The sequence below is a fragment of the Beta vulgaris genome, chromosome 8, assembly GCF_026745355.1.
Source record: "Beta vulgaris subsp. vulgaris cultivar EL10 chromosome 8, EL10.2, whole genome shotgun sequence".
NCBI classification, from domain to species: domain Eukaryota; kingdom Viridiplantae; phylum Streptophyta; class Magnoliopsida; order Caryophyllales; family Amaranthaceae; genus Beta; species Beta vulgaris.
Genome location: NC_079209.1, coordinates 31,728,149 through 31,746,810, shown reverse-complemented (window position 1 = coordinate 31,746,810; position 18,662 = coordinate 31,728,149). Strand labels below are relative to the sequence as shown.

Below are 18,662 nucleotides of genomic sequence, written 5' to 3'. Positions count from 1 at the left end.
ATATATAGATATATATATATATACATATATATATATATACATATATATATATATATATATATATATATATATATATATATATATATATATATATACATATATATATATATATAAATGAGTTCATGTGAGAATGATGTTTTCTATGAGAAGTGAGAACAAATGTCAGCCTTTATATATATACTAATCAAACAAGCCAAGGAGGAAACTATGGTGTCCTCCTTTGAAAAGACTTTTTAATCATTCATTCAATAAAAAACATTACCCATTAAGATTTTGATATTTTCCTCAATCATAGCCCTTCCTAATTTAAAAAAATATATATCAAAAGAAGTTCAAAATAGCTAAAATAAACTTTCATAAAAATATGTGTCATTGAAAAAAAAAAGGTTATGATTGAAGAACAAATTAAAATAACTAAATCACTTTTCAAATCAATTACAAAACCAAAGACATAAATTTTTATTTTACCTAAAGATTGAAATGTAATAACAATATACCAACATCCATTAACAAGTAATAAAATACCAATAACTTCTTCATCAAGTAGTTTTTATATTTTGTATTTACACCACATGATATTTAGTTAGAACTACTGATGATTGTAAATTATATCCTTCAAAGTTGCAGATGACATTTCGTAATAATCACTAAAATAATTCATGCACGCATCGTGTGCAAAAAAGCTAGTCTATAATATAAGGGAAGACGAGGGGGACACAAAAAATGGTAAACCATTTTATACCCTTGAGCAATAAAATACATATTCACCATATTTTACTATTATACCCTCAATTAACAAAGAATTTACATCATACTTGATTTATTAGTTTTCAAAAACAGAAGAAAGATATACAATGAATTTCATTAACAATTTTTCGTATATATATATTATTACACAATTGACCTTTTGTTTGTCTTCGCACTCATTACATGCATACATAACTAGTATTATATAAGGAAAGAGGAGGGGGACGCCAAAAATGGTAAACCCTTTTATACCCTTAAGTAATAAGATACAAATTCACCATCTTTTACCATTATACCCTCAATTTAAAAAATATTTAAATCATCCTTGATTTATTGATTTTCAATACACAGAAGAAAAATATACAATGAATATTATGATTAATTTTTCGTATATGTTGCAATTGACCTTTTGTTTGTTTTCGCACGCATTGCGTGTGTTACGTAGTGTTCTACTCGCAAGTTATTACTACTATCCCCAACAATAGGTTTTAGAATAGGAGACTTGTGCAACAACGACTATACTCAAGACCCGAACCCGAACTCCGCCTCGAAACCTGCAAAAAAGGGACCCACCCTGGAGGTTTGGGTGATATTTCCTCCTCCGAACCTTAAGTCAGGTATCAGGAGTATGAAGGAACTTTTAGAGAGAGAAAGTAGAGAGAGAGAGTATTTATGGCAGAATAACAGTACTATGCTATGAAAAACGTACCTTTCCCCTGATTTCAAGGACTATTTATAGTGTCTGAAATGACTGTTGTACGTTGATGTCACCCTAATTTAGGAGCATCTGATTGGCGAAGCAATAATGTTGTGACACATGGAAATTACTGATTCGAGGATACACCTCACCCTTTTACAGAAAGATGTTCTTTAATTTTACAGGGCCTAAGTACAATTTGGGCCATCATAAGGGCAATGTTTCTATGGCTAACAGTGCTGCCTGCAAAGTAGTTGGGATAGGCTCTATAAGGGTGAGGACTCATGATTAAAAGGGCGCCATTTAGCGGGACTCATCAGGTCAACCCTCAAGGGTGTTTGGCATGCAACGATTATTTTTAGCGGGAGAGGAGGTCACTTTCACCCCTCTATAAATATGCCTCTTTGGCGTTTCTGAAATCACTTTTACATCTTGGAGAGATTTTTTAGAGAGAGAGACTCTATCCCATTTTTACTGAATTTTAGAGAGAGAAAAAGTCTTCATCCAAACTCTTGCTAAGTGCTTTCAATTCGTCCAAGGTTTCGTCCAGCTCGTCCTTAACGTTCGTCTAAGCACTTTCAACAGGTATCCTTTTCTTCTGTTTACTTATCTTGTATTTTCACATTTTTTAAGAAAAATGAATTCGTCTTCTTCATCGAATAATCCCGACCGCTCAAGGGTTGGTCTTGACCCTAGAACAGAGAGCCATTCTTCTTCGGCTCATTCTAGAGTTGGGCCTATCTCGGCCGGTCATGCATTTTATTACTTTGGACATGGACGGCAAAGTTAGACGACCCAGTCTTTACCTGTGCAGGATAATCTAGTGCGCGTCAAGCAAACAACTCGCATTAGACGAGGGGTAAACCTCTGGCCTCCAGCTCAAAAATGGAGGCATCAACCTGACGAATTCCTGCTGACGGGGAGCGCGCAGTTCAAAGCGCCCGGCCAGCAAGCCAAAACACTTCTCCTGGAAGCGTCCAGGAGATGAGTGTTATCAAAGAGTCTTCAGAACCCAGCCCGTCTGGACAAGATATGGCAAAGGACGAGACCAATGAGGTGGAGGTCTCCTCTAGTCCGTCTAGTGACACGGAGGAGCCGTCCACTACTTCTTCCAAGATAAGACGCCGTCTGGGCCCCTTATCTGACCCTAGATTCATCCTGGCCGACAACAGTTGGCTAGGAGGAGTAGGTCCCGACCTAAAACACTTTTCCTCGGCCATACCTATGTCGGGGTACCGTTTTGTTCTTCTTGGCCGGTAAGACACTATACTTAGTACTTCTTCCGGCCATTTTGCTGTTTATCGGCTCGGTCTGGATGCCGGGCTGCGATTTCCCTTGCATCCCTTTATTAGCCGCTTTCTTCAATACTACAGGCCACAACCAACTTGCCCCAAATTCTTGGCAAAAAATCCTAACCTTCTTAGCTGTCTGCGAGCTAAAAGGCGTTGATCCTTCCTTGGCCGCCTTCTCCCAAATTCATTACGTCTCTAAGGTTCCAAGGATGGTGGACAGAACCTGGTTCAGCGTATGCAATCGTCAGGGCTACTTGACATCTTGGGATAAAACTTCCAAGATGCATGCCTGGAAGGCAGAATTTCTATTCGTCCAGGCGCCTAATGAAGCCGTGGCCAGATGCAACCGGTACTTTAGCCGGGCCACTAACGAACAACGTCGTACCAGCAGCTGGAGAGTACTTCGGCCGAAGACATGATGGAATACTTGAGAGTATCGGAGTATTCCATCAATAACTCCTCCTTTAAGGGTCAGTCCAACTCGGTCCCCTTCAAGGAGATGTTTTATCATGATAACTTCTTGGTCGCCGCCGGCTTGCGGCGGGTCGAGGATAGAGGTATAACTTGTTATTTTTTCCAAGTAAATGCTTTCGCCCAATGACTACATCAATCTAATCATGTCTGTTATTTTTTTACACAGATTCAGCCAGAGCTGCACTTAAGAAGTCTTGGACGGGAAACGTCAGCATGTCCAAGTTCACAGACTCTCACTGGAAAGAGTACATCAAATCCGGTTCTGAAAAGAGGACGAATACTTTGGTAAATACTTTACCAATACATTATTTTACATATATTTTTTTGCTTGGACGAACCCTTTCTTTAGCAAGGAAATCGTCCAAGGGTCACTTGGCCGCCTTCCTAAAACTAATGGGACTCGTCCCGAAATTAACATGTAGAATTCCTGGACGAGAGCTATTGTCCAGATGGATCTTTCCCAGAGGGGAACTCGGCCAAGATTCTGCACTTTTCTAGGAGGAAAGTCCTCCAAAAGATATTGGCCGACTTCCTTCCATAGAGGGTATCTCTTCCTTTCTTTTTAGCCTTTGATGGACGGGCTCCCTTTTTGACAGAGCTCTGTCCATGCTAAATCTGTACCATTCATGGCGGGGTTACCTCTTTTTTCCTTTTCTGTCGTTGATGTTTTTACTTGGTTTCTTTTTCCGAAAATATGCCCCGACGTCCAAGGCGTTGGTGGAGAAGGCGACTTCAAAGAAGAGGCTGGCCGCGACCGAGGATGCGCTTCCCCCCAAAAAATCCAAAGGCTTTACAGCCAAAAAGAAAAAAACCCTCTCGGCCCTCTTTGCCAAAGGTCGAGATTCCTATTCCGGCCGAGGAAGTCCCTCCTACTACCCAAGAGAGGGCCTTGGTCACTTATGCCGGCCTAGTTGGTCAAACTCTCCCTCTTACTTCCGAGCAACCGGACGCGGTTGTTCTGTTGGACGGGACATGAAATCAATCTACCCAGCTAGACGCGACCTTAGACGGGTCGACCTTCTCTGGGCCAGTGGCCAAGCTGGTATCTCAAATGTCGGAAGCTTATAGGTCGGCTTCTCGGTCTTGTGGTGAGTTTTACTACTCTAACATAGTTAGAACTTCACGCGTTGGCGGGCGTCCGATGAGTCCATCCAATAAGCTGGCCGTGGTTATACCCGTCAGGAATACTGACGAGTCTCATCTTTCAGATAAGGGCAAAGGGGCGGCTGAAGCAGCTCCTGACGGTTCTCCCACCCTTTCGGACGACGAGTCCTCAGCGGCCTTCGTGAGGATGACCTCGGCCGAGTGTGAGAAGCTCAAGCAGGAGCTCTTCAAATGCTTCCCAGAGGCCTACATCAAGGGCTTGAGAGGGGCTTCTTCTGGACATGTAGGCTACATGTCCCAACTGGCTGGTGAGGTGCATTCTTAATCTTTTGCCTCCTTACTTCCATACTTGTATATATTGCTCATTTTTGTGGCCGTCCTAACATATCTTCCTCCTTCCTTTTTTCAGCTCTTTGCTCGTAGCATAATAACTGAGGTTTGGGCAAGACAGCTCAGAAAGGAAAACAAGCAAATTGTCCGGGACGCTACCCAAGCGCGGACCAGGCTCAATTCTCTACGGCCGAGTAGGAAGTGATGCATCGCCAGTCCAGAGAGGCTTGGGAAAAATGCTCGGCCGAGATGGAGGCCGATAATAAAAGATATCTGGTCCGGCTGACAGAGTTTCTAGACGAGAGGGCTGCCTTGGAACTGGCCCTCAAAGACGAAAGAAACTCAGTCCTGCTGGCGGCCGCGGAGCTTCGAAGAGAGAACCGCTATCTTCGAGCCAAAATTCATGCGCTGACAGAAGAGGCTAAGTCAACTTTTGAATCGGCCAAGGAAGCCCTGAATGAGGTGATTGACACTTCAAGGTCTTGGGCTGTGAAGACCTTTGAAATGCTGGCCGAAGAGGACGATATCCCCAGATACGTTCGTCGGCTAGACTTTCAAGAAAGTCTTCACAAAGTCGGCTTAGCTGGGAAGGAACTTCCAACCTTTCAAGAGTCTTCGGACAATGAGGGAAAAGGGGAAGATGCTGACCCTGAAGCCTAGGCTGATGATAACGACGATCCTCCAGAGGCTTAGTTTTTCCTTTCTTTAGTCTTGGCCGCGGGCCTTTTGTACTTGTTGTGTTAAATTTTATTTATTTATTTTAGACTAGATTGTAATCTCTTCTTTGGATCTTCTATAAAAGAGTATCTGTTTTCACTTATTGCCTCAGAATTCTATCTATATGACATTTATAACTTAATCCAATTATCAGAACAATGATCAACTTGCTCCGGCCGAAGATACCATCATTCTCAACTTAGTCCAAAACTAGGAATAATGATACAAGTAAAAAAGCTGTTCGGCCTGAAACTGAGAAGTTGTTCGCTAGAACTTTACTTTCAACATTATACCAAATTTCTCTGTAAAAGGACGTTTTATTATTTGTAGTAGTATATTTAGCCTATATGCCCCCCCTTCTTGGACGAAGAAGTTTCAATAATTTTTTTTTGATCTAAGAAGGAGAATGACCATGATATACTTATGCAAGATATGACTTATTCCTTTACTAAATTAAGTTATGGCAATCCGTCCATCCTTGTTAAAGTTTGAAATAACTTATTCCTTTACTAAGGTTGTTATCCCACTGAATGACCTTTGGACGGAAAGTAAGACTCTTTTACTAAAGCGTCCTAATTCCACCCGTCTTCGTTTAGGAGATGTTAACTCTTTAAGCTAACCCATTATAAGCCTTCGTCATGTGCTATCCTTATAGGATTTTGACATGTTGGCCGGTCTCCTAATAGAAGGTGTTTTTGTTTGCTGTTCTGTTTTGAATGCCGGCTTGGCCGATGGTATGTACCTTTGAACAACTAATAAGGCATACATAACAAACAAAGAGACAGTCATAGAAGGGAAGTAGATTTGTATTATATGTATTTTGCTTGGTTGGGAGCCAAGATACATGTATACATTTCTACTTTTTCATTAATGTGCTTATGACACTTAGTTACCAAGAGATTACACTTCTCCAGTTACATCAAATGTAATATCTTTTTCAAAGTATCCGAGTTCCACGTCCTGGGGATAGAGCGGACGTCCATGTCTTCCAGTCGAAAACTGCCACCCTGAACTTCTTGGACATCTTGTAAGGTCCTTCCCAGTTTGGTGTGAGCTTTCCCATTTCTTTGGCCCGACCGACTGCTTCCATTTTCCTCAGGACGAGGTGTTCCTTCTTTAGTGGCCGCCTAGCCACCCGCTTGTTGAATTCCAAGCCATTCTTAATTTATATAGTTGCATTCTTAACAGATGATTGCCCCTTACTTCAGGAACTTGATCCAAGGTTGTCCGGAGAGCAGCGCGGTTGACATCTTCTGAATAAAGCAGGACTCGCAGGGTTGGTTCTTCAATTTCAATGGGGAGGACGGGTTCTGAGCCATAGACGAGCATAAATGGAGTTTCTCCAATTGAGTTCTTGGCTGTTGTTCAGATTGACCAAAGAACCAACTGTAACTCTTCTACCCACAACCCCTTAGCATTGTCTAGCTTCTTTTTTATTCCACTTAATAAGATTTTGTTGAAGGCTTTAACTTGTCCATTGGCCCGGGGATGGGCAACAGCAGCAAAGTGGGATTTAATGCCCTGATCGGCCAGCCATTCTCGGAGCTTGGGCGTTTCAAACTGCAGTCCCAAACCTTGTAATGAGGTTCTTCCACACGAACCCCTTTACATCATTGGTGGTGATTCCTCTCATTGCTTCAGCATCCACCCATTTTGTGAACTAGTCTACTACTACTATCATAAATTTTTTCTGGCCGGCCGCTACAGGAAATGGCCCAAGGATATCCATTCCCCATTTGGCAAAGGGAAGGGGGAAAAGAACTGGAGTCAAATAGTTGGACGGCTTTTGATATATGTTGCCATGCCTTTGACAACTATCACATTTCTTTGCATAGAGCAGAGCGTCATCCTTTAAGGTGGGCCAGTAATACCCTGTCCTTAAAGCCTTTTCTCCTAATGCTCTTCCCCCCAATGTTGGAAGCACAAGCCCCTTCATGCAGCCCTTTCAGGACATCCGAGTCGTCTTCTCTAGAAATGCATTTGAGGAGTGTCCGGTTAAATGCCTTTTTGTAGAGAGTCCCATCCCAGATCTCAAACCATTTGTCCCTTGCCTTTACATGCTTTGCTTCCATGGGGTTAGTGGGCAGGCATCCTGTTTTCTTGTTTTCAATGATGGGGCTCATCCAGACGTTTCCCCGACTGAGAAACGGAACTTCCTTTTGATCAATACTCTTCGTCGGCTTTACCTCCTAAAATATAGTTCTCGGCACATCCCGTTCGGCCGAACTCGCTAATTTTGAGAGAGCATCGGCTTGATGATTCTCAAACCTTGGAACTTGGTCGAGCACAAACCGTTTTAATGTTTTTATTTCTTCCTGAATCAACTTCATATATTTACCCATAGACGCCTCCTTGCATTCAAAATCCCCATTGACTTGACTAACCACCAGCAGAGAATCCGTCTTCGCTTCAATTTCTAGGGCTCCAGCCGCTTTCCACATTTTGATGCCGCCTAGAAGTGCCTCATACTCTGCTTCATTATTTGAAGCCTGGAACTAAAATCTGATCGCATATTCAAATTTGTCCCTCTTTGGTGATTGAAAGATGATCCCAGCTCCACAACCATTTGCAGTGGACGATCCATCCACCATAAGGGTCCAATGCCGCTTTCCCTCTGCTGGATCTTAGACGAACTATATTGTAGGCCGAGTAAGCTCCACAGTGAAATCAGCTAAGGCTTGCCCCTTGATCGCCATCCTTGGCTCAAATGCTAAGTCAAACATGTTGAGCTCCACATCCCACTTTAACATTCGTCCAGAGGCATCCATCTTATGCATGACTTGCCTTAGAGGCTGGTCAGTATAAACAAGGATACTATGAGCTAGAAAATATGGTCTTAGCTTTCAGCTGGCCATAAGCAGTGCTAGGCAAAATTTCTCTACCATTAAATACCTGCACTCAGAATTTTTTAGCACATGGCTAACAAGGTAGATTGGAATTTGCACTGAATCCCTTTCAGCTAGGAGAACAGTGCTAACCGCGTGCGGTGATACGGCCAGGTATACAAATAGTTTTTCCCCTTCGGCCGAGCTAATTAATCGAGGCAATTGCCGGAGGTTCTCTTTTACCTACCGAAGAGCCTTCTCTGCTTCCTCCGGCCACTCGAATTTCGAATTCTTTTTTTATTGTTGCGAAGAAATGATGACACTTATCTCCAGATTTCGAAAGAAAACATCCTAGGGCAACCAGACACCCTGTCAAACGTTGAACTTCCTTAATCTTGGACGGGGAAGTCATGCCCAAGATCGCCTGAATCATGTCAGGATTCACCTCAATTCCTCGCTGGTCGACCAGGAATCCTAAAAACTTCCCGGCCACCACTCCAAATACACATTTCTGCGGATTGAGCTTTAACTTGTATTTTCTGAGAGTCAAGAATGTCTCTCGTAGATCTTCCATATGATCCTTCTCTTTGCGGCTTTTGACGATCATGTCGTCAATGTAAGCCTCCATATTTCTTCCTAATTGCGGCTGGAAGACTGTGTTTATAAGCCTCTGAAAGGTAACTGGCGCATTTCGTAGGCCGAAAGGCATCCTCAGCCAGCCATAAAGACCTTTTTCAGTGATAAACGAGGTCTTGTCTTGGTCCTCTGGCCACATAGGAATCTGGTGAAAACCTTAATAAGCGTCCATAAAGCTAAGTAGCGCATGCCCCACCGTGGAATCAGCTAGCTGATCTATTTCTGGGAGAGGGAAACTGTCCTTTGGACAATCGTTGTTTAGATAAGTGTAATCCACACACATTCTCCAAGTTCCGTTTGGCTTGGGGGCCATGACTACATTGGAAATCCAATCCGGATAATAAGTCTCCCGGATGAATTTCGATTTTAACAGCTTCTGGACTTCCTGATCGACGGCTTGATTCCTGACCGGAACCAAGTGCCTCTTCTTCTACCGAATTGGCATTTGCCCTGGATCTATATTTAGTTTATGGACAGCAACTTCGGGATCAATTCCTGGCATCTCCTCTACGGTATATGCAAAAACATTCTCAAACTCCTTCAACAGCATGATCAACTCGTCTTTGGTCTTAGGACCTAGAACTAACCCAATTTTTAGCGTCCTCTCTGGACGTTTCTCATCCAATCAAATCACAGCCGGCTTCTTCACTGGCTCTGCCCGTTCTAGCCCAACACTCATGATGGCCATCACTTCTTCAGATGACGCTTTTTCTTCCTTGATGGACAAGCATTTCCTCTTCTTGCTCGGCAAAAGAATGGCCGGCTTGCTGTCTTGAGGGGCCTTCATCTAAGATCATTCTACCTCATTCTTCAACTCATTAATCTGTCCCTTTACCTTCTCTGATTTCTCTCCTTTCCATGATGAAGTTTTTAGAGTGGTGAGGTAGCATTCCCTTACTGCTTACTGATCTCCATATAGGGACCCAATTTTCCCTCCATCACACTCAAACTTCATTAGCATCAAATGGGTAACAATGATAGCTTTGATATGATTCAAGGTGGGTCGCTCGAGAATGACGTTGTATGCTGTCAAGTCTCGTACCACCAAGAACTTAACAACGAGCCTCTTGGAAGCCTCCGTATCCCCTACCCTTCCAGGTAAGGTGACAGTCCCCATTGGGTGGATCATACCTCCCCCGAAATCGATAATAGGGTGGTGACTGACTGGGACCAAGTTGCTCTCATCGAACTTTAATCTGGAAAGACAATCTGCACTGATGGTATCGGTCGAACTACCCGTATCAATCAAGATTCCCCTTACTCTGAGGTTAGCTATTTTCATCTCTACTACCAATGGATCGTCATGGGGAGTTCTTATCTTCCCGCTATCCAGCTCGCTGACCACGATTTTAGGGAAAGGATCAGATTCTGTCGGATTGGTAAGCATTACCTGCCCGAGCTCCCCTAAGTAATTTTTGTGGCCGCGGCTGGTAAGACCTCCTGATGCGAAACCTCTAGATATCACTAGCACTACATCCTCGTTAGTGCTTTAATCCTCCTTTCTTCGGCCTTGACGACCATCTCTCTTCTGGAATTTTCTACCTGCCTGAGGTATGTAGGAACTCATCTTACCCTTACGGGCTAAGTCTTCCAAAGCTCTTTTCAAATGCTTGCATTCGTTTGTTTCGTGGCCACAATCCTTGTGGAAATGGCAATATTTTTTTTTGTCCCTAAATCTGTAGGGAGTCTTCATTTCGGCCAGGGCCTTCAGCTCATACTGATCTTTTATTTCCATAAGAATGGAATATTGACCTTTATTGAATTCAACCGGCTCAGCCGATGTTGCGGGCTCGGCTCTCTTGCTTTTCTTAGATGAAGTCGTCATTGAAGTCACCGCTCAAGTTTCAGCTTTCTTGGGGATGTTCTTCTTTGGTTAAATGGTTTCTTCAATCTTCTTTGTCTCCGGATGTTTTAATTCCGCACAAACTTCCGTAGCATGGATAAATGCCTCGGCTTCCTAAAGAGCCTCAGTCAGGGTGGATATCTTTTTCTTTGCCAACTCGAACTTAAAGCTTCCAAGCCTTAGACCCATGATGAAGGCGTTAGTGCGTCACAAGCCACTCCCGCATTCAGATCCTGGATCTATAATGCTTCTAGGTTAAATCTCTTCACATAGCTTCTCAAGGCTTCTTTAGGCCCTTGGACGACCTTGCCCAAATGCATGCTGGTCTTCTGTTCCTGCCAGTTTGCTACAAAATGGCTAGTAAACAAGATACTTAGCTCAGTGAAATTATTCACCGAGTTAGGGGGAAGATTATTGAACCATTTTTGAGCTACCCCTTTCAGTGTGGCTGGAAAGTTCTTGCACCAGGTAGCATCATCAACCGCCTGAACATACATTTGATGCTTGTATGCTGATCAATGATCATCCGGAGCTGTAGTGCCGTCGAAAGGTTCTATCATCGGAAGCTTAACCTTTGGGAATGGGGGAGACTCCATGATTCTGGCCGAAAAGGGAGTCGACCAGTTAATCTTGAGTACCCCGGCACGTCCCTTAGTGGGTATGTGCTCTCGGCGATATTCTTTCAGCATTGGATTTGAGGAGGTGTTAGCTAAGGCTTGACTCCTATACACTGCAAGTGTTATATGAAATGTTCTCAGGGGATAGACACAAGTGGAATAAGGCAGACCTAAGAATCGTGAAAAGAGCTAATACATCCACAAAGTATTGTGGATGCCCGTTTTGAATTAATTTGGTTTTGGACTCCCGGTGCTCTTTGATATTTTTCGAGATTGAATATTGGTTTCACAACCACATGTTCATTATCTATAATTAAGGAGGGCCATAGGCGGATTAGTGGACTTGATGATAATGTTAGGAAGATGGTCTGACAAATGACTGATGCTGATATGGCACGAGAAACATACAAGCTGTTGTAGTTGAGGCAAACCTGAATATTCACCAAAAGATCAAACATATATACAACGAGAGGTACTTTTACATGATAGAAGGGCTTGAGGAGCGAACTTCAGCTTAATATCTTCTACACCTTGCTAGGATGAAAAATTACGTGTCATGGACATTACTAGATTATGAGGGAGTTATTACTCATGCGTTCACGGATTATCCTCTTGGTACGAACGCACTTCGTACATACCCTTAGGTAGTTGGCATTAATTCAACATATAAGACAAATCAATACGAGATACCTTTCGTTGATTAGATGGGTATGGCACCGACAAATTTGAACTTTCTTATCGGTTATGCCATAGTAAAGGATAAGACTGCAGAGAGTTATCGTTGGGTTTTAGAGTGGCTACGTAATCTACTTGGGAATCATGTGAGCCCACATTCGTATTTATAGACCATGATGAGTTGGATTTGGTTAGGCCCATTCGTATAGTTTTCCACATTCCGCCCCTCTCTTTTGTACATGGCATATTAACCGAGATGTGGAGGCACGAGTTACCAAAATATGTGGATCCAAGCCATATGGCGAGCATTTTTATGATGGTTATTGGTGGAAAGTGCTCAATGCAAACATAGAGAATGAATATGAACTTGCATTGGCAAACATGCAAATCGCTTGGGTGTGGAATCAACTCATTATTGATTATATTGAGACAGCATGGCTGAATTATTCGTAACACCAAGTTTGTGAAAGCATGGACCAACGACCTGCTTCGTTTTGGGAACACAACCCCCTGTAAGATAATGAGTGCATATTCAACTCTCAAAGCTTAGCTATAAACTTTCACTTTTGCCTTGGATACATTGTGAACACGTGTTAATGTCTTCATATACAACTAAATGATAAAGATCAAGGATAGCTTAGAGAAATCTAGGTATGAAATTGCTAGGTAGCATATGATGGGACCTTTTCATCATTTGGTTGGCCATATGTCACATTGCTGCCTCAATTTGCTCAAGATGGAAGATAGTAGACGCATGAACTTAGGAGATGTGGTCTTTGTGTATAGTGGTTGTTGGATTTTTCGACTTTTTCTACCCTATGTGCATGTGCCATACAACTGGATGTTGTTAAAATTATAATTATTTTTCTAGAGTATTCAAAATTTCATTAATTATTCTTCCTCTTATATTCCACTTATTTTTTTTTTCTCAATTATACAATTTTCTACTTTAATACACCATATTAAATAAATTTTGTTAATTATTTTTCGCTAAACGAAAGAAACTCAAATATGAAATTACAAAAAAAAATCACCGGAAAAGAATAAAGGGGTAGGCACCTAATGTAGACTCCTACGCCACTAGTCAAGCGCCTAACATAGGCGCTTATACCAGTGGTCATGCACCATTTTTAGGCGTCCCTAGCACTGGAGAAATGCCTAAAGTAGCTGCCTGACTAGTGGTATAAGCGCCAACCTTAGGCATCTGACTACTGGCATAAGCACTTAATTTAGGCGTCTCACCTCTTATTTCAGATTCGAATCAATATGCAATTCTAGATTCAAATTTTAATCAGCAATTCTAAATATCAATTAAACAACAAATTTACAATCTTGCAATTCAAAACTTAAATGTAATCAATTCACTTAATTTTTTTGAAAAAAAAAAAGCCAAATATGGTGGTCGGACACCTGAAATAGATGATCCACCATTGGCATGTGTGCCTCACATAGGCGTCCCACCACAGGTGGATGCATCTTCATCTAGCACTTATGCCACTAGTGGGGCGACTATATCAAGTGCTTGCTCTTGTTCCCTATTTGAAACAAAAAAGTACCAACCTTGGTCGCTGGAGGTATGTGTCGCCAGAAAATGGTGTTGCTGGCAATGTGGGTAGAGGTCCTATCCCTAAGTATGTTAACGGAGATGGTGCTACCGACAAAGTGGACGAAGATCCTGTTGCTGGCAGGGGTAAATCTAGGATTTTAAATTTGGGGTCCTAACTAAACCAAGCAAATATACAATGATCATAAGAATATATGAGAAATTTAGTTTTAACAATAAGAGAATTAAACTTTATATTATTTGAATCATGTATTAGATAATTAATTATATTGATATTTCAATGTTATTTCCATTTTTAGTATATTCAACAGATTGACTTTTACACTCATAAACAGACGTCACTCTTACCTTTATTATATTCATCAATTATTTGTTCCTAATATTTTTAAGAAGTTGATTTAAATTTGGTAATTATAAATAGAGATAAATCTAAAATTTTACATTGTAAAAATATTTTTCAGTATTTGTAAATTAATATTGGTTATATAATATAACAATAGTGTACAAAGTCAAATTACTGAACTTGTTTAAAAACGAAACGAGAATAATCGTTATATCACAAAAAAATGGTTAAAATTAGAGCTAAAATTTAGAGAAATGGGAACTATTCAATATAATAAAATAAAGATCCAATATAGAAAAGCACAAATGGTAAAATAGAAAGAATTAAGTAAAAATAAAAAATAAAGCATCACGTAAAGAAGAAAGTAAAAGACAAAGAAAAAAGCTAGAATTGGTACTACAGAGATTTAAACCCACGAGCCAGAGTACTACTCGCACGCATGAGTTTGGTTGAAAGTTTACCACTGGAGCAAAGTTACTTTGTAAGAATTTAAACAGAGGGTATTAGTTTTATCTTGTGTAAAAATTTGCCGAATGTTAAAAGCAAGGAGAAGTGATTTTTTTTTCTTGGTTCCGTGCCACCCAAGACCCTTAATAAGTTAGCCCCTAGTAGCCAGAGATAATTTAGCAGGCAAAGTATCTGGAGGTTCTTAGGTGATGAGAGTGGGAGAGTTAGAGAGAGTGAAAAAGTGAGGAACTATGAGAGTGAGAGAGAATGAGGGAATGGGTGTGGTGTATAGTACATGGGGGAGGGGACACATGTATATAATTAGCGCATAACTAGAAAATTATAGAGTGTCATTTAGTAATCTTGTTCACCCTCTTATTAATGTACAAAATATTCAGGAAACAAACTTTTACTAGATTGGAACCTAAAAAAGAATGCTCGATCGTGATGATTTGGGGATGCTATTCACCTACTCGGGTAAAACTCCAAAATGATGTGGTAGCTACCTCGTCAGGCACGACTAAGACCCGGTGTCGGGTGAGCAATTGCATAGGGCCTTCATAATAGGGGTCCAATTGTATGATATTTACGGTTTACCGAAATTAAAAAAGGAAAAAAAACTAATTATGTAGTTGCTTTAATGTTATGACGCGTGGCCACTACTTTATATCCCTTCCAATTTCCAAAACTGCAACTCCTTGTCTCCTATATCTTCATGTTCTCAACATCCGAAAAATTTAAATCTTCCTAATTTACATTAGTTGAATATTTTTAATGAGATCATAAACATGTATATTAAGCTTGATACCTTGTTAATATGCAAAACGATATAATAATTTAACAAAACCCTATATGTTATAACAAACTGTATTATAGAAATATCCAGACTCAATTTTTTCAGCTAAGTTACTAGCTCAACAACTCTATATTTATTTTCTTCTTAAGCTAGACTTATTATAGTGTTACATATACAACTATCACTCAATTATGTAATAGTTTGATTATATTTATTTAAGTGAACTTATAGTGTAACGATATAACTTATGTGAACCTAATTGAGTTGATAATGACTACTTGTATATTGTCATCATAAAAAGGATGAACTTAAATGGTGTCTTATTATCTTGAATTTCTAAGCGAGAGAGAGAGAAGTGAGTGTATGAGAGAAGAGAGAGGTACGATGCACCACGAGATAGATAGAGAGAGATATCAAATAAAAGTGGTTAGGGTTTCATTTTAGGGGAGAATGATTCTGGTGGGTAATTTTTCAGCCGTTGGATTAGATCTAACGACATAGATTATATTTGAGGATAGACTAAATGGTGGATAGCTGGATTCTATTATTATTGCATCAATGGTTAAGATTAAAGGTTTAGATTAAATTAGTGGTTCAGATTGCAATATGATATTATAACCAACAACAATAACAATACTATATTATAGTGGTGTTACGGAGTTGACTAGTCCAAATACGAGTTGACTAAGAGAATACACTAAAAACCAATGTAAATAATATAGTATTTTTACTAGTTTTTCGTCTATATATTTATCACACATACACATTTGTATATATATGTCGATCTTAATACTTTTAATAATATTATTCGTTTACAAAATCCATTACAAAATCGAAACTGATCATACCTCTATAGTATTCAATGTATGATAGCTTTTTTTTAACTATTTGAGAAGTGATAATTAGTTGATAAAGAAGTTAACAACATGGTATATATAATTAGTTGATAAAGAAGTTAACAACATTATATAAAATGACCTGATCCGGAGTTTAACTGAAGCTGAATTGACATTCAATAGCGAATGGACCCGTTGCATCACATTGAGTTCAATTCCATTCTTATATATCTGGTTGGATATCTATAAAACGTATACTATGAAGTAGTTTTTGTTATTATATATAAATGTCAGTTTGTGATTTTGTTATAATTTTATCAGTTTGGAATTGATTTTGTCTCAATTTGACATAAAAATGCAAAAAAACAAAAAGTTTAATTTTTTTGTTTTTTGGGGTCCAAAAGGGCTGCAGTTTTGGGCTAAAACTGCAACCCTTCTATGTTAAAAGGGTTGTGGTTTAGGCCCAAAACTACAACCCTTCCATATTGGAAGGGCTGCGGTTTTGAGCCTAAACCGCAGTCCTTCATTTTGAAGGGCTATGTTCAAAAACCGCAGCCCTTCTATTCTATTGAAGGGCTGCTACGGAAAGGACTGCTGGCCAAAAACGCAGCCCTTAGGGCTGTTTTGACCGCAAGCCTTCCTTATTTTTCCACTAGTAAATCACTTTTAAATCAAAGATAGTCCATCCAATAACCTTTTTTTCATTCTTTCAAAACATGCAACAATTTATCCAACTGATAACCAGTTAACGAAGCACTAATAATCATAGGCAGGGTTTTATTATCACCTAAAAATGCATATTTCAAATGTGCAGCCAAATATTTTAACTCAAGAATCGGGGCTTGAACAGTAGAAGGAGGGGGAAAAGGATTACCTTTTTCGAGCTCCTTAAATTCATATACCTTTTTCTTCAACAGAGGTAATGCCTCCAATGCAAGAGTTATTTCACTTACCTCAGCATCATTATTTTAAGAATCTGTACCTAGCAAACATGTCTCAAGAGGATCTTTCAAAGTTATCTTTGTTAGACCTTTCTACATCTAATGTATCAAGCAAATCAACTCGAAAGAAATGATCAGTGAAAGAAGGATATTTTCCATCTTTAAAAACATTAAATTTAACCTCCTCATCACCAATGTTAAATGTTAAAAGTACCATTTTTCACATCAATAATCACCCCTGCAGTAGCTAAAAAGGGTCTGCCTAGAATAATTGGCACTTTAACATCTTTATCCATATCAAGAATAATAAAATCATCCGAAACTATAAACTTATCTACTTTCATTAAGACATTTTCAATCACACCTAGGGGATATTTAATTGACCGGTCATCAAGTTGTAATGAAACAGTAGTAGATCTTATATCAGTCAATCCCAACTTTTTGCATTTTGACAAAGGCATAAGAGAGACATTCGGACCCAAATCACACAAAAGCCTTTGAAAAATTAATTTTCCTATTACGCAAGGGATAGAAAAACTCCTATGATCTTTTAATTTAGGGGGAAGATTGTTCTAAATTACAACACTACACTCCTCAGTCAAGGCAATGGTTTCATAGTCTTCCATTTTCCTCTTTTAGCAATAAATTCCTTGAGAAATTTATCATATGTAGGTATTTGTGTCAATGCATCGACAAAAGGAATGTTTACATGCAATTGCTTGAACATTTTCATAAATTTTACATATTGATTGTCCATTTTGTTCTTTTTAAGCGTTTGGGGAAAAGGGACGGGGGTACAAAGGGCTTAACAAGGGGTGGTGAAGGTAAATTTTTCACATTCTGTTTCAACAATTTGTTCGCCTTCCTTATTACTTTCCTCAACTGACTCTTTTACCTCTTTTAGTTGCTTACTTCTTCTTAAGATTATAGCTTTGCATTGTTCTTTAGGATTAACTTTTGTTGTACTAGGCAAAGCTCCTTGATTCCTTGAATTAATGGCATTAGCTAATTGACCAACTCCAACTTACACATTTCTATTACAAATAGCAATTTGGTCTACCTTAGACTCTATCTTTTCAAATCTTTGACAAGTAGCGTTAGCTAATTTTTCGATAGCTAATTCCCATGATGATCTACTTTCTTGGTGATGTTGTTTTTGATGGAAACCAGGTGGAATTTGTGAGTTAACATTAGCATTTTGTTGTCCTTGATTCCTCCAAGAGAAATTAGGATGGTTTCTCCATCCAGGATTAAAAGTATTGGAGTATGGACCATTATTAGGTGGCTTATTAAAATTCGAAACAAATTGAGCTTGTTCCACATTAATGCACTCATTGGTCAGATGTTCAACACTACATAAAGTACATGTCACAACACTAGTAGACACACAATTAACATTATTATTATTCACTTTACTAAAAAAATTAACCAAATTGTCTACTTTTGCATCTAACATATTAATGCCATCCACCTCGTATATACCAACATTTTTCTTAAGCTTACTCCTATTATTAAACCAGTTATAATTATTAGAGGCCATTTCTTCTAGCAATTTGCTTGCTTCCTTTGTAGTTTTACCCATAATTGCCCCACCAGTAGTTGCATCTATGGTTATTCTAATTAGTTTATTAAGACCATTATAAAACGTTTACACAAGCAGCCAATCAGGGACACCATGAAGAGGACATTGACGTTGTAAATCCTTAAACCCGTTCCCACGCCTCATATAAAGACTCCCCATCATATTGTGCAAAACCAGTTATGTCATTTCTTAGTTT

General features: G+C 39.6%; 1 non-coding gene across 1 annotated transcript; it reads left to right on the top strand.

Annotated features, from left to right (window-relative positions):
• The first annotated feature begins 18,554 nt into the window (after positions 1–18,554).
• On the top strand, positions 18,555–18,662 carry LOC125493042 (small nucleolar RNA R71). Its single transcript, XR_007269423.1, has one exon. It is a non-coding gene; the product is annotated as a small nucleolar RNA R71 (small nucleolar RNA).